Source organism: Phyllostomus discolor, chromosome 4 (assembly GCF_004126475.2).
Source record: "Phyllostomus discolor isolate MPI-MPIP mPhyDis1 chromosome 4, mPhyDis1.pri.v3, whole genome shotgun sequence".
NCBI classification, from domain to species: domain Eukaryota; kingdom Metazoa; phylum Chordata; class Mammalia; order Chiroptera; family Phyllostomidae; genus Phyllostomus; species Phyllostomus discolor.
In genome coordinates this window covers 98,199,786-98,214,875 of record NC_040906.2, presented here as the reverse complement: position 1 = coordinate 98,214,875, position 15,090 = coordinate 98,199,786, and the positions used below count along the sequence as shown (strand labels likewise).

General features: G+C 39.3%; 1 protein-coding gene and 1 long non-coding RNA gene across 2 annotated transcripts in view; one reads left to right on the top strand and one right to left on the bottom strand.

Annotated features, from left to right (window-relative positions):
* TMEM163 (transmembrane protein 163) overlaps window positions 1-15,090 on the top strand; it is a 221,871-nt gene that overhangs the window by 65,433 nt on the left and 141,348 nt on the right. The window lies entirely within an intron of this gene.
* Window positions 11,327-11,803, bottom strand: LOC118500137. Its single transcript, XR_004902669.1, has 2 exons — window positions 11,502-11,803; window positions 11,327-11,423 (listed from the first exon to the last, which is right to left on the bottom strand). It is a non-coding gene; the product is annotated as an uncharacterized LOC118500137 (long non-coding RNA).

Below are 15,090 nucleotides of genomic sequence, written 5' to 3'. Positions count from 1 at the left end.
TTCAGAGACCATGAGACACTAGCTCCTTTTGAGAGGTGAAGGATGCTGAGGAAACTAGGGGTTTTTCTGTTTCAGTTTCATAAAAAGGCCACAAATACTCCTCTTATGACATTCTTTGGGACACAAATGCTGCTTTATCATTTTTCTTTTTAATGTTTAATATGTGGTTTAGAAGTTCATGGATGATGGTAACATGAACTCAATTTGAGCTGGAAGGGAGTATAAAGGATGTTGGGATCTTCCTTTGTGAATGAGGAAATTGAGGCATGGAGAGGCTGAATGACTTGGCCAAGAACACATTGCTGTCTAATGTCAAGTCTGTGTTTTTGGACAAATGTCTTTTTGTTCCTTCTCAAGCTGCTTGTCTTGCTGTGCTTTGTGCCTTGTTGACATAACCTTCTGAGAAAGAAAGGACCCAAACTGGGGCAGGACTTCAGCTGATTTGTCTCTAGCAGTTCTGCAACTCTAGGTGGATTTAAGTTGTAAGATGAATTGGTTATTAATATGCTATCCTGAGGTTTCCTGAAATAGTTTCTTGTGTGTCTTCATTATGAATCCAACCATGATGAGTTTGACTTCCTGGACTTCTATTGGTCCAGGCTTTTCATTTAATTGAAAGCAGAATAAGGGGTGAAGCTGAAAACAGATGTCAACAACAATAAAAGTTGTACCATATGTTTTCATGTTTTCACAACAAGTCTCTATGTATATTGCTTTTCAGATACTGGAAGGGAATAAATATATAAGGGGCTCATATTATAAGCAAAGGTTATCTTTTTAATACATTTTAAATTAACAGTAAAATTGACTTTCATTTTTGGTGTATGGAGTTTTATGACTTTTAACACACATGTAACCACCACTATTATCAGGATACAGAATAGTTTCATTAACCCCAAAGCATCCCTCGGTACCTACCCCCTACACCTAAACCCTGGCAACCACCAATCTGTTTTTTGTCACTATTTTGTTGTTTTGAGGGTGTCATACAATAGAGTTGTTGTGTATGTAGCCTTTTGAGACTGGGTTCTTTCACTCAGCTTAATGCTTTAAGATTCATACAAATTGTGTGTGTCACTAGTTCGTTCCTCTCTGTTGTTGAGTAGTATACCCTTGTAGGGATGTACCATGGTTTGTTCATGTGTTCATCTGTCGAAGGACAGACATTTGGGTTGGTTTCCATTTTTGTGACTGTGAATAGAGCTGTTGCTATGAACATTGCATTCTGTGTAACCTTTCTTTTCTCTAGGGCAGATGTTGGCAAACTTTTTATCTAAAGGACCAGATAGTAAGTACTTTGCAGGCCAATAGTCTGTTGCAACTCAACTCTGTAGTAGTAGAAAGCAGTCTAAAACAATATATAAATGAATGAGCTAGGCTGAATTTTGCGTGAGGACTGTAGTTTGCTCAAGGGTAAAGGCTTTAGGGACAAGATTGCTTGGGCCATTGTGTTTAAAATTGTGAGAAACTGAAATTTTCCAGAGTGGTTGTATCATTTGGCATTTCTACCAGTAATGTGTAAAAGTTGCCATTGCAACTCATCCTTGTAGTACTTGGTATAAGCAGTCCTATAAGTTGTTTTTATTTCTATATGTACTATTATGTCATCTGCAAACAGAGGTGGCTTGCTTTCTTCCTTTTCAGTTGCTTTGCCTTTTATTTTTCTTGCCTTAGTACACTGGTTAAAACTTCCAGTATAAAATTGAATAAGAGTGAGTGGAGAGGGTAGACATTCCCTTCTATTTGCAGTTGCTGAGACTTTTTGACATGAATGAATGTTGAATTATCACAATTAATTGATATCATTATGTATTTTTTCTTCTTTATACTGTTAATATGTTGGGTTACATTAATTGATTTTTGAATATTGAACTAGTCTTGCATTTCTGGGTTAAACTTTACTTGTCCATGCTGTATTATTCTTTTTTGTGTATAACTGAATATTTTAAACTAGTATTTTGTTGATGACTTTTGCATCTGTGTTTATGAGGCATATTGGTCTGTAGTTTTATCTTTTTATACTTTTTATTGGTTTTGATATCAGCATAATATCAGCCTTATAAGTTGAAAAGTGTCCCCACTTTTATTTTCTAGAAGACTTTGTGTAGAGTTAGAGTTATTTCTTCTTTAAATGTTTGGTAGAATTTACTAGTGAACCTGTGTGGACCTGGAGATTTACTCTTCAGAAGGATTTTAATTGTGGATTCAATTTCCTTAATAGTTATAGGAATATTCTGTTTATATTTTTCATTTCAAGTGAATTTTGGTAGTTTATTGTTTATTAGGAATTGATTGATTTCATCTGCATTGCAAGAATCATGTGCATTTTTTTTTAATGATTGTATTTTCTTATTCTTTTAATATCTGTGAGGTCTGTAGTGATGTCTCCTCTTTCATTCCTTATATTAGTAATGTGCTCTTTCTCTCCCTTTTCTTTGTCAACCATGCTACAGATTTATAAATTTTACTGATTTTCCCCTCAAATAATTAGTTTCTGGTTTTGTTGATTTTTCTTTAATTTTTATGTTTCAATTTAATTGATTTTTGATCTTATCTTTATTATTTCCCTCTGCTTGCCTTGCTTATTTTGTTCTTTCTAGTTTTATAAGATGGAAGCTAAGATCATTGATTTGATACTTTCTTTTCTAATATAAGTATTTAATGATTAAATGTACTTTGAAGCACTGCTTTATTTGCATCCTGTAAATTTTGGTATGGTATATTTAAAATTTTTTAGTTAAATATTTTAAAATTTCTTTTGAAACACCCTCTTTAAGTCATAGATCATTTAAAATTGTACTGCTTAAATTCTAAATGTGAAGATTTTCTTATCTTTCTATTATTGATTTTTAATTTAATTCCATATGGTCAAAGGATATACTTTGTATTATTTTAACTATTTTATATTGTTAAGATTTGATTTATATTTCATGATATGGTCTATTTTGGTGACTATTTGGTATGTACTTAAAACAAGCATGTATTCTACTGTAATGGAATTAAGTATTCTATTAATGTCAGTTAGTTCCAGTTGGATGCTAGCATCATTCAGGTCCACTTCCTTGCTGTTTTTATTATTAGTTCCATTTATTACTAAGAGACTAGTATTGAAGTCTCCAACTATACTTGTGGGTTGGTCTATTTTTTCCTTTCAGTTCTTTTTTCATGTGTTTTGAAAGTCTACTTTTAGGTGCATATGCATTTAGGATGTCATATTGATATTTTCTTGATGAATTGACCCACTTACCATTGCATAATGTCCCTCTTTATTCTTGTGGTTGCCTTTGCTTTGAAATCTACTTTGTCTAATATTAATATATCTATGTTAGTTTTCTTTTCATTCATGTTTATGTAATATATCTCTTTGACCTCTTTCTTTTAACCCATTGGTATAATTATATATGAAGTGAGTCTTCTGTACATATCACATAATTGGGTTATTTTAATTGAATTCTGAAGATTTGTTTTTTAATTAGTATACTTAGATTATTTACATTTAATTTAATAATTTTATTTTTATATTTTAAGGTTTAATTTATTCATTTTTTTAGAGAGAGGGGAAGGGAGGGAGAAAGAGGGAGAGAAACATCAATGTGTGGTTGCCTCTTGAGTGCCCCCACTGGGGACCTGGTCCTCAATTCAGGCATGTGCCCTGACTGAAATAATGGATCCAGCTCCCTTTGATTTGCAGGCAGGCACTCAATCCACTGAACCACACCAGCCAGGGCTACTATTGATATTCTTTACTTTAAGCATACCAGTTTAATTATTTGTTTTGTTAGTTCCCTCTGCTTTTTGTTCCTGTGTTTCTTCTTTTCTGCCCTTTTAAAATTATTTGAACATTTCTGGTAGTCCATTTAAATGTAACTATTGTGTTTTTGTCTATATGTGTGTATGTGTATATATATATATATATATATATATGTGTATATATATATATAAATTAGTGGTTCTTTTGTCAGATATATGTATTGTGCATGTTTTCTTCTTCAGTCTGCTGCTTGCCTTTTTATTTTTCTTTTTTAAAAAAGATTTTATTTATTTATTTTTAGAGAGAGGAGAAAGGAGGGAAAAAGAGAGAATATTGATGTGAGAGAGAAATATTGATTGGTTGCTCTTATAAATACTTGCCCTGTCAGGGGATTGAACCTGCAACTCAGGCACGTGCCCTGACCCGGAATCACACCTGCGAACCTTCACTCTGCAGCACTTACACCCAACCAACTGAGACACACCCATCAGGGCACCTTTTTACTTTCTTCAACATGTCTTTTTCTGAGCACAAGTTTTTAAGTTTAATTTCTCATTTTTTTAAATGAGTATGTTGCCATACTAAAAAATAAACAGTATATTTCTTTTCTGTTTTAAGATTGTACCCATTTTCTTTTTTTTCCTTTCTTCCTTCCTTCACCTTTAATTTTCTTCATTTCATTAGGTGTTATGGCTCATCCTTTTTTTTTCATCCTTTGGGACTGATTTTGCATTTCATGTCCCATCTTACTGATTTGAATTTTAGTACTGGTTACAGAAGTGGTACTCTAAAAAATTAGAGTTTTATTTACTAGTAAATAGAAGTAGCAGTGAAGAGAACCAGTCTTGGATAATCTGCAATCTGGGAAAACTCATTTTTTAAAGGAAGATCGAATTGCTAACACTGTGAGTGAAGTAAGGAGATGATTTAATATTTGAAAAAAGTAACTTGCTGAATTTAATGATGTTACTGACCTGACAGTAAAGGAATAAGCCAAGAGACATTAACATCTTCCTTCCCTGGGAGACCTATTCAGAAAAAAATAATTTTCATTTTGTTTCCAACAGTGGTTTGGAAAGTATGTAATACCCTGAGTCTTGGGAAGAGTTGAATGCCATCTTTTGCATTGCTGCTTGTTTTTGTGGCATTTTCTAGATCTTTATTTCTGATTTAGCAGACGGTTTGCTATAACTAGACAAAAGAGTTCTCCATGGACAAGATTGTGCACAAATACAGCACATTCAGATGGCAGCTTGTGTTGGTGACATTTTGCTGTGAGCCTCTGAGACGCTTCTCTTACTACAGAACCGCTATTGGGGGTTAGTAGCTCACAGCATCTGCAGTGGAAGCAAAAGGCCACCAGAAAATGGGAAAATTGGAGTTGGAACCAGAAACCACAAATAAAAGAAATCATTGCCGTGTCTAAACAGTGTGACCAGGGACTGATTTTCAGATGATTAGAATCTCTGATCAGTCATGATAATGAGGCATCTGGGGCCAACAGTCCTGAGATTTTTCTGTCAGTTACTTCCTCTGTCTATTTTTCAGTTCTCTCCTCTTTGCACTTAGTCCTTCTCCTCGACTTATGAACTCTGAGCTGTCTTTCTATCCTAAGAAAAGTCCTCTTCCATTTTATTGCTCTTCTTAAGACCCTGTGTCCATGTTGTTTAGTGACAGCTTGGTTGAAGGCAGCCCCAGCCAGGTTTCCTTTCCTTCCTGTGGTGTCTTTTCCATTTGTGTTGAAAGACTATGGGACCAGGCTGCCAGATTGTCCCTGTTCTCCTCTGCTGTGAGCTTGCCTCTCCCTCCAGGCTGCCTTCTACTTTGACTTGCCCATCTCTCGGCTTCCATGACACATCATGGGGCTTTCCCCCTCCGCCCTCTCTGTCTGATTGCCTCCTCCTGACTCTCTAAATGTTGGTGATTCAAGACAGATGGCACCCGTGCTCTGCACTCTTCTATCCCAGGGCGGTCCTGTTTGATGCCACCCATCTCTGTAGATGGTGCCTAAATCCACCCCCCTCTTTTTCCCTCCTGAGCTCAGTGAGATATTCCCAGCTACAGTTAATAAAATCTCCCTGGTTGGAGACATTTCAACATTACCATGTACAACATGTAATTCTCCATTCAAGACAGTGTCCTGGTACTTTAGGCTTGGGAATGCTTTGTGAGTCTTCGGTTCCCCCCTCTCCTTTCCTTAGTATCCTTCCTGCTCTCCTCCTTGTTCCTGTCTCCGTATCATCAGTTGTTAACTCAGTTAATTTTTTCCTCTGCAGTTTCACCTGTGTAGGTCCTGAAACACGCCCCCCCCCTTCTCCCCTTCTCCTTCCCTGACCTCAGTCAGGTCATCTTACCCACACATTGTGAGAGCCTCCTAAGTGGTCTTTCTCCATCATCTCTCTTCCTTTAGTCCTTTACACTCTTTTGTCCACATTGCCCACCTTGACTCACAGGTGTCTCCGATCATCTACCCCCTTTGTTTTCTTGCCTCTCCCACTCAAGAACCTTCAGTGATACATACTCCTTGACTTGGCATTTCCACTTCTACTAGGCTTCCTCTTTCAAATTGACATAGATATGCATATGCAAAGTCTGACCCCCGGCAGTGTTTGCTGTCAATGTATGAATTACATTGCCATAAAAAAGTGGGTAATAACCTCTATGTCCATCAGTAGAGCACTGCTTAAATAGATTAAGAGCCATATAATGAATAGAATGCCCTGTGATTATAAATAATAATGAGGTACATATCTATTTACTGATGGGAACAAACTTAAAGAGACATTGGTCAGTTGAAAAAAAGACAAAGGAACAGAGAGAGAGAGAGAGAGAGAGAGAGTGTCAATGTGAGAGAGAAACATTGATCAGTTGTCTCCCATATGTGCCCTAACTGGTGATCAAACCCACCACCTTTCAGGGTATGGGACGACAGCCCAACCAACTGAGCCCTGTGCTCTACCAGGGTTTGTACACTTTAGTTATTAACCATGTGCATGTATCACATGTTTCCTAAAGAAAACTTAGCTAATAAATCAACAAAATCTTGCAAGCACTTCATATGGACTATAGAAGTTTGGATATTTGAACTAGTTTTCTACTAAATTGGCCTTAGATTTGGTGCCAGTGGGTGTTCCTAGCCTTATTTTTAAAAAATCCTCATCCCTGGACATGCTTATTGATTTTAGAGGGAGGGGAAAGGAAGGAGAAAGAGAAACATCTATATGAGAGAGAAACATCAATGGGTTGCCTCTCGTATGCACCCCAGCTGGGACCTAACCCTCAACCTAGACATGTCCCTGACCAGTAATCAAACCCGTGACCTTTCGGTATACAGAACGACACTGAAGCAACTAAGCTCCAGCCTCGAGTTTATTCCTTTCCTTTACACTGTTCTCCTTGGCTAGTCTGAGCACAGTAAAGAAAGCCAGGCCTCTGAACTTTTGTCCTGTTTGGTGTGTGCACAGCCCTAACAGAACAGGCGCTGGACCTGCTGCTGGGCCAAGTCCTGCAGGCAGCTGCTGTGCCTGTTCTCACTTCAGTTGCTGGGTTGCAGATGTGGTGGGAAGTTGAATTGGGAGAACGGGAGGGAGCATGGGAGGAATGGCCAGGGTGATGGCAGCACAGTTGCACACGGCTGGAGAGGTAGCCTCTGATATGGATATTTGGGGGATTTTAACAGCCAGCACACCCATTCTGCCCTCTCCCCTCTGAATGTCAACCTGAAGTCCTTTATGTAGCCTTTGCTGACCTGAGTATTTGCCAGTCCCACGTGGTCTTTTCACCTGGAATGCCTTTTCTTAATTTTTGCTTTCCAAGATCCTGCCCGCTCTTCAAGGCAGGCTGAGAGCTTTCTCTCTCTCCACTCCTGACTGCAGGTAATCACCCTCTGCTCTCAGAAGCTCTGATCTTCCACATTTATCTCTTCCTACTGAAGCCTTCTGTGTTTTTATCTTGTCTTATCTCTCCAGCTAAAGGTTTCAATGACTCGTTGATAAATCTAGAGTCATTTGTCTTTTTTATTCCCTGTGCTACCTGAGGAAAGTTTTCAGGACTCCTGAGCTGTTGAATGTTTGATTTTCTAAGTGTATTAGTCTCTTTCTTATCCACTGGGTACTGAGTGCAAGTCCCTCTAACCAGGAAATAAGGTCGTAATATTTCAGTTTTCCAGATCAGCCCAGGAAGCTTGGTAAGGAATCAGAGACTGAAATGCTCTCAATTCGAGATGTAGATGGATGTTCACTAATGTTTTTACTTATGTATTTTAACTCGTTTATTATTTTCCATGTTTTTCGGCCAGTCTCTTTATCCTCCTTCCTCCCCTTGTCCAAAAATAATGGAGCACTGGACACTTGAAGCCATTTGCCACACTTGAGATTCTGCTGCCTGGGATTCTTTAAAATTTGGTCTTACTCATCTCAATATTAATCTCTTTTACTGTTTCTAATCTTAGCAGCCAGAGTTAGAGGTTTAAGAACATTTGTCATATTCCACCTTTTATTGAAGGGGCCAGTACACCCTGGCCTATAGGCTAACTACTGCCTGTTTCTGTAAGTAAAGTTGTTTGTTTTTAATCCTCATCTGAAGACATGTTTCCATTGATTTTTAGAGAGAGAGAGAGAGAGAGAGAGAGAGAGAGAGAGAGAGAGAAACATTGATCAGTTGCTTTGCGTATGTGCCTCAACTGGGGACTGAACCCACAACCAAGGCATATGCCCTGACAAGGAATCAAACTGGCAAACCTTTTGGTGCATGGAATGTTGTCCCAACAACTGAGCCATGAGGCCAGGGCTGTAAATAAAGCTTTACTGGGACACAGCCATACCCATTTATTTACGAATTATCTACAGCTGCTTTCACTGTGCAAGAGTAGAGTAGCTGCAATAAGGACCATATGGCCGTCAAATCCTAAAATATTTACTATCTGGCACTTTTTAGAAACATTTGCTGATCCCTGCTGTATCATGTTAAATTGTCACCCACTCCTTTCCCCCAGTCCTCCCCACACCCCACGAGCTTGTTTTCTCCTTGGTTGGTTCTCCTGCTGTATTCATGTCACATGTGTAGCCACTCAGGCAGCACCACTAGCCGGAGGAGTGCAGACCGGTCCTCCGTGCCCCCTCACCTGCTCTTGGTGCAGAGGACCAAACCACTGCCCTCTGTGGTGTCACTTGTGGGTGGGGGGGGGGAGAGTGAGGAATTGTTGACAGCTGTAGCTGTTGATGAAGGAGGAGGTAAGGTAAAGTGTTTTACATACTTAACCTCCCATAAGTTATGTGTGGAGAATGGTATCCTTATTTTAATGAGGAAAAGGAGGCATAGAGCAGTTTAGTAACCTGTCCCAGGTCTCATAACTGACAAATTTCAAAGCTGGGAAATGAGCCAAATCTGTCTGACTCTGGAGAGCAGTCTCTTACCTCTTATGCTCTGCTGCTGCCTCCTGGAAACCAAACCCAGCCTGGGGCACCACAGACTCAGGTTCATGCCTCCTCTTACTTGCCTTTCCGGTGCATTTGAACTTCACTGCCTGCATTTAGCTCCCCTATTCTGCCTAGAGAGTTAGAAATTCCGTCACAGCCTCTTTTTCTTTTCTTATCCTTCCTCTTACTTTTGCATAAATGTAGGCATTCTTTTCTTTTATTTTAGAGCTGAATTGATCAATGTTTTGTTTATTCCGGTTCTGTTAAAAAACATAGTTAAGTACATTAAAAGGTGTGAAATATACTTTCTTCTTAAAAATAAAAACACTATGAGGTAATAACATTTTACCTTGAAAATTTTTTACTATAAATTGTTTAGGACATTTTTCATACTCCATTGGTCCAAAGGTTGAGAATACATTTAAATTCTGGCAAAAACTAAAAAGCCAGTTATTAAAACTCTTAATAAGATCTAAAATGATAATAGCAAAGGCAGGCATTCTTTACAACTCTTCTTTCTCACCCCTCTCTTCTGTAGGAATTTACTTTCTCTTAGAGCTTGAAGAGCCAGCGTTATGCAGAAGACTCCAGTTCTAACTTGCATTTCTCTGAACTAAATCATGGTCTGGATCTCTCCTCAGCATTCTAGCGCCTTCTTTATAATGTCTTATTGGGCTTTTCTCAGGAGATCTCAAACTCATTTTCTCCCCTCAAACCAGTTCTTTCTCCGACCTCAGGGTTCCTGCATGGGGCACCATTGTTCTTTCAGTCATTAGGATTCCGGAGGTAATGGTCATGTTTCTCTTCACCCTGTTTTCTTACCTCCCATCAGCCCGCGTGTGTCTCAGCGTGTCCCAGTCCTGCCATGTCAACCTCTGCACAGTGCCTCCTGCTTACACGGGCATAATGGTGTCTTTCTAACCATTTTCAGCGCTCCAGTCCCAGAGTGACAGACAGCCTCGGGGTACTTGCGCCTCTTTTCCAGGCTGTGCCTCAGAAGCCTTCTCAGCACATCAGTGATCCCACAGCAGTCAGTCCCTTCTTAAATTTATTTATGCAGTAATGAGGAAACAATTTCTTGGAAGTGTCGCATCACATATTATTTGCGCTTACAAGTTCAATGGTGCCTCATTCTAACAAATTAAAAACAAATGTCCAGAGAAACATATAAAGCCTGCCTTTATATAACCTTCAGTTTTCCTTGCTAGCCTACTCTATTTTCTCCAACTTCCAGGTAATTAGGCAATTCAGTAATCTTTTCCTTCCCACCTCCATGCTATTCTTTCTTCCCAGAATTCCTTTTTTTCTTTTTTTACCTTGAAAAGACCATTTCAATTGCTATTTCCTCTGTGGTTTCTTGGATTTTCAAGCTAACATGAAACTTCCTCCTTTCAAACATCCACATTACTTTCTGGGAACTTCTTATGGAACGTGGTGCTTCATATGCACCAGGCTGACTAGTGACCTTGCCTCACAGTCAGTTCACTGCAGGGCTAAAGGACTGAAGCAGGGACTCTTTTCTGCTTAATGAATGTTGAAGGTGCTTAGAAAATGCTTAATACATATTTGTTGAGTTAGCCTGAATAGAAGTATAGGAGAAGAGTCATATGGTTTGCCATGAAATTTAACAAGCTTCTCATTCTAATATTTCTATAGTGTTGATTAATGATGTTGAGTTTTTTAAAACATGCCTTTGGTAACATTTATTTTAAGTTAAAATATCATGTCTTCAGCCAAAGTCTCAACACAGACCAGTTAAGTGTGAAAAACATGCAGGACTGAGGAGCAGCTTCCATAGCATATGCCCAGTCTTGGCCACTGATTATGCTCTATGGTGTTGAGCTGGCCTCTTGGCCTTTCTGGGCTTCAGTTTTCTTATCTGTAAAGTGAATGTAGATGAAGATCCTTTTTGGGTAGAGCAGCAATACCACGGGGTGATTTTTACCCCCCAGGGAACATTCAGCAATGCCAGGAGACATTTTTGCTAGTCACACTGCCCTTATCACACACTCGACCCCCTTATTGCACAGGATAGCCCCTCAACCAAGGACTACCTGGTCCAAATGTCAGCAGTGCTGAGGCTGAGACACTCAAGGTAGGGCATACTCAAGATTTCACTTTAATTAATTCAATAGGTATTATAAACCTGATATTTTAATTTAGTAGGAGACTTATTGTTTTTCCAAGAGGTGTTCTGAGATGCAAAATTGTTTTGATTTCCTTAGTGGTGAAGCAAATAATTAACACATTGTTTGCTGGTAGTTTTTATCACGCGTTCTACTACCAGTCAACGTAAAACATATAAATATGTTTCCCGCATACAATGTGTTAACATTATTATGGATGCTTTAAATGTATGCAATTTAAAATCATATCCACCTTCATCACACTGGTTCAGTAGTTTTCCAGATTTCTATCTTATTATTAGAACACTTGAAAGACATTATAGGAAGGATGTTCAAAAGAAATGAAAACCGTGTATTTGTATGTGGACTGAACATGGGCTTTAAATAAGTGAAAGAATTATTTGGTCAGCCAAAAAATTTTCTTTTTTCCCCTGTAAGGTGGCTCTAGTAGTGCTTAGTTGTCTTTAACTTCATTTGAAACAATTTTGTTACATTGTATTATAACAGCTGTCATATCAGCATGCATTTAAAAAAGAACTTATCAAAATTGGTGAATTTTTGTGTAGCCATTTTAATATTGAAGGTATAAGAAAATAAGCAACATTTTTTGCATATTATGCTTTATTATTTCAAGAAAGGTAAAAAAGCAACTGAAATGCAAAAAGATTTGTGCAGCATATGGAGAAGATACTGTGACTGATCAAGCATGTCAATGTGGTTTGCAAAGTTTCATGTTGGAGATTTCTCACTGGATGATGCTCCACTGTTGGGTAGACCGGTCGAAGTTGATAACAGTCAAATTGAGACATTAACTGAGAACAATCAATGTTATACCACACAGGAGATAGCTGTCATACTTAAAATATCCAAATCAATAAAGTTATTGGTGAAAATAAAAAATATGTCTTTTTTAATGTGTAAAATTACAGGAAAAACCAAATGGACTTTATGGCCAACCCAATAAAATGAAACCTACATTTCCCTCTTCATCCCCTAAGTTCCACATTTACAGGTGGTGTCTGGGGGAAGCTCCTGAAGCCTCCCAAGGGTGGAGCCCAGGCCATGAGAAGCGGGGAGTACTTGCCATTGCTTGGGACCAGAAAATAAAATGTACCTGCTTAGCAGCTGCTTACTGTTTGGAGAGTTTGTCATCGTCTTTTTTTTTTTTTTTTGGAGAGGTTGTCTTGATAGAAATACCAGAGCCAACTAAAGATATAAAGCTGGTGTGAAGATAGTGTGACTGGTCCAGAATACAAATGCATTCCTGCTGCAGGTACGACGCTTGTTCCTGTAGGAGGCTAACAAGCCAGTCTGTGCCCCTGCCAGTCACAGGCAGCGAGGCAGGTGGTGTTACCTTTTCCATGGATGCGTTTGGAGCAGGTTGGGGAAAATAATGTCACTTACTCTTGCTTCTTTCCTGCCTCCATCCGTTTCTCCACAGGAGAGCTTTGGAATTCTACCAGGTATAAGAAGAGAATGTGTAATTTAATTTATGGAGAATCAGTTTTGGAGTGAACTTAGAACCACACTCTAAGAACTTAGTATGGAGTTGGCATAATTGTAGTGATTAGAAAAAATATAAAAATAACAAATACAATTTTTAGACTTTATGATGGTGTAAAAGAATTTACTAGAAACCGTACTTCAAATTTTGAATTTTGATCTTTTCCCAGGCTAGGGACATGTATGTGGCAGGGTGCCGTCCTGTGATGCTGGGCAGTGATGGTGGCCGTGGCTCCAGTTGGCCACGTGATCGTGAGGGCGCACAACTGATTCCCTGCAGCGCACTCATTGTATCAGGTGGTTTTCCCCAACTGTAGGCTAATGTGAGTGTTCTGAGCACATTTAAGATAGGCTGGCCTATAGGCTATGATGTTTGGTACGTTAGGTGTATATGCATTTTTATTTATATTTTCAACTTTGGTAGGTTTATTGGATGTAAGCCCATTGTACGTCAAGGAGCATCTGTATGTTTGTTTTTCCGCCAAGACTAAAGTGTCCTCTTTCCACTTTGGGGCATCAGTCTACCTAGAAGGCTTTTGGATGTTGCTCCAGGGAGAGACATTACAGAACAGGGGTGCTCTGTAATTTAGAGAAAAGGGCATGAGCCCCCGCTTACTTTCAGGTTAAGTGCATGGTGAGATCATCTGTGAGAAAAAGATGACCCAGCTGTCCAGGCTACCTGTGTTTCTGGAATTTTCTACTCATGGGTAGGTGGCAGTTCTGTGGGAAGTGGTAACTGGCCTCATGCGTAGTGGAGAAAGTGCCGAGTGCTATGTCTTGTCTGTAAGGTGTGTGCATAGGTGCCTGTCTACATTTTCACATACCCTTTTGTTCTTTATTGTTTCAGCTGCGTACCGAAGGTTTATAAGCCGCACAGCAAGGAGTTAACAAACTGTGCTTATTATCACTGACCCTCCTCAACTGCCTGTGAGCATCAGAACTCAGAGCCCACCTCGATTGATTGATAGTCCCCCCTAAACGAACCTCTGGTAAACCTCTGTCCAGTCTGCTTTTTCCCCTTATATTGGAGGTTCGTTTCCATGTCTTGAAGCGGTTCTGTGCTGCTTTTAATCCATTTCTTTTAGGCTCCTATTTGTACTTGGTTGCTGATTTTCTTTTTTAAAACAATTTTTCTTGAGTGTTTGACAGTTAGCTGAGTGAGGCTGTCAAAATGTTTTACTTCTGTTGTGAGCATAGTCTCCTTTAGCTCAGTGTTTTGTGTGTTTGTGGTGTTTTTTTTGTTTAATCTGCTGAGCCACAGATTAACAGCAGAGCTCCTCCCCTTCCTCTCACACATCTCCCGTACAGATCACAGATATAAAAAATTAGTTTCAAAAGCATTCTAGATATTTCACAGTGCTGAAGAGGCCAGGCTGCCTGCTTCACAGACTGGAGGTGGTGTGTCTTCTGACAGGGTTGCCATGGTGACTGTGTGAAAGCTAACTAAACCTGAGCATGGGGGAGGGGGACTGGCTGCCAGACCCTTATTCAGGCCCTCAGAAATGTCTTATTTCTTCCTGAGCCCCTGGGATGGGCATCTGACTCTCCAGGAGCACAATGGGAGTGCCTGAGTGGAGAGATGGGTTTGCTGACTGTGCCCTTACCCAGGTTATTTGCTCCTGCCTGCCTTCCACATTCCAGTATCAGGTATTTCCCTCTCTTTCTGCACCTCTTATTCTTTGTATGTTGCTACATTGGAGAAGAGGGACTTAGTAAATGAAATTCAATTCACTGATTTGAAAATGCTCAAAATAAAATGATTATTTTAAAAATGTAATTAAAACATTTTTTTTGAAATGAGCTACTACTTTGAGATAGGCTGGTTGTGTGGTAGAACCATTAGGAATGACAGTCCTTTCCATTTCTTAGGTACCTACTATGTCTTAGAAGCTGTCATGTATTGCCTCATTTGATAGTAATTCCCAAAGGCATATACTTATTATTCTCATTTTACAGGTGAGAAATTGGGGATCAGAGAGGTTAAGTAACTTGCCTAAGATCATACAGCTACTAAGTGACAGAATTTAATCCCAGAGTGTTAGTGAAGTACCTTGAACAGTCCCGATATGTAGTAGGCATGTAGTATGTACGTTGCATGAATGAAATCAGTTGCCACTGACAAGGACCTCAGAGGGCCTGTGTCTACTGATAGTGATCTATAATTCAGCATATTTTCTAGAAAAGTAGATCATACCGCTGGCTGGTGTGACTCAGTGGACTGAGTGCCAGCCTGTGAGCCAAATGGTCTCTGGTTCAATTCCCAATCAGGACACTGCCTGGGTTTCAAGCCAGG